We start from the raw sequence: 1,844 nt of genomic DNA, 5'->3' as shown, positions 1-1,844 counted from the left end.
TTGAATAAAATTGTACCTAAAATGATGTTTTATATATAAATAATAATACTTTTAAAAGTTAAAAAAATTAAAGAAAACAAAGATGATATACTGATATTAAGTTACTAACTTGTATCAATAAATTTACTGTATTGAGACATTGTTAATTTTATTCAATCATAATCCAACTACTGTCACAACGAAGAAGTCTAAAGTGCTTTTTTAAGGTTGTCACCTTGACATTTTATCTTCAAGCTAACCTCAAACTTCTAAAAGCATTAAGCTCCAGAGTTTTTTCTTTTGGTGTGTTTATCTTCAAAAAGAGATCACTACTACTGTACACATCTTGCATTTGGATAATCTAATCATGACAAGTTAATACTCTTGATTTAGTGTCCAAATAAGATACATCTTCAGGCTTAGTAATTATCAAACAAGTTATGAAATTTTTTCACTTTATAACCAGCTACATCTGTGATAGTTGTCTTGCATAACATAGTTTAAGTGCTTTTAAAATTGCACACACACCTTCAAAAAGAACTGACTTTATAAGAGAAGCCAACAGTCTCTGGCAAAGCTGACTTTCTACCTTTATTGGCAAAGGCAGCCAATGAACAGATATTAATCTTGTCTTCATTTCGAGGCAAAACGTTCTCTTTCGTTTCTTACAGATTAACAGACAGAGCGTTGTCTCTTAACAATGCAACACACCAAACACACAAAGGCAAGATATCATCAGCTCCATTCCGACTGTCATCACAGATAAGAATCTTGCCTTACTAGAAGCTGTGAAACTATTGGGATAATCCAGCTGCCAGGTAGATAGAGTTCGTGAATATACCAAGAATGAAATACCCTTTTTTCAAGATTAAATAACAAAGTATTTCTATGAGATGTTTCATGAAAAGAATTTAGCACTGGGTGTTACTTTAATACTATCAAATGATCAAATGTAAATAAGAGAAGCTGTTTTGAAAATATCGTATGTGCAAAAGATAACCTTGTAATATTTGAGAACTTTTCAGTAAAAAGGGAGAACACAAGAAATGAGTTCTATCTCAGAAGGTGAGAAGTGAAAATGATCTAGCCATATTAAATTATAGACTGAAGAAAATAATCACACGGACATACTGTTCCTTTGTCACAATTTATGTGTTTAATGTTTGAAGAAAACATTTCCTCCTTCAATTGGGATACTCAAGCCAATATTGCCATTTCTGTACACACGTGGAGATGGAAGAAAGAGTGGAGGGAGGGGAGAGGGGGAAAGAGGAACCAAAGACAGAGGGGGGTCAGGAAAATTTAGGGCTTTTTGTTTTAAGATATAAATGATAAACAGAAGAAGAGAACAAACTAAAAACAAATGACTTATGCTTTCAGAAAGTTACAGAAGAGAAACAGCTGGGGCCAAGGTACTTAAAATAGCAGCTTGAAAAGTCTATTGAAACTGAAAAAGTCATCGCTGAATTTTTGTTTTAAATAGGCATAAAAGAAAGCTGCTGATGGAGGAACCATACAGTCGGTATGCAATTGTCTTTGAACTGAGCTCACCCAGAATGATAGGCAAAGAGAAATAAACGTGTAAAGGAATCAAGGAGTAAGAGTTCTTCTTTACTGATCTCAGAGATCTGTGTCTTTGTGGCTGGTTTCTCAGTTACATCTGTGGTTGCGTCTCCTCCTGAGGATTTGTAAATCTTGGCTGTCCTGTGATAAGTTGGGGATACTGGAGCCGCTTCAAATATCTTGATACTTCTTTATTTTCTTTTTACTAAAATTTTGCTGCTACCGCTGAGAAAAGTCAGCTTTTAATTCCTGAGAACTACTTAGGCTTATATTTTACCTAGAAGTGTTTGAAGGCTGTCTGC

At 34.2% G+C, this 1,844-nt stretch overlaps 1 long non-coding RNA gene across 1 annotated transcript; it reads left to right on the top strand.

Moving 5' to 3' along the window:
* Positions 1–608: 608 nt before the first annotated feature.
* LOC116083692 lies at positions 609–1,560 on the top strand. The gene is made up of 2 exons (XR_004115870.1): positions 609–797; positions 1,463–1,560. It is a non-coding gene; the product is annotated as an uncharacterized LOC116083692 (long non-coding RNA).
* The last annotated feature ends 284 nt before the right edge of the window (positions 1,561–1,844 follow it).

This window comes from Mastomys coucha, unplaced genomic scaffold, assembly GCF_008632895.1.
Source record: "Mastomys coucha isolate ucsf_1 unplaced genomic scaffold, UCSF_Mcou_1 pScaffold8, whole genome shotgun sequence".
NCBI lineage: Eukaryota > Metazoa > Chordata > Mammalia > Rodentia > Muridae > Mastomys > Mastomys coucha.
The sequence above is the reverse complement of the archived record's forward strand: the minus strand, read 5'-3'. Positions and strand labels throughout refer to the sequence as shown.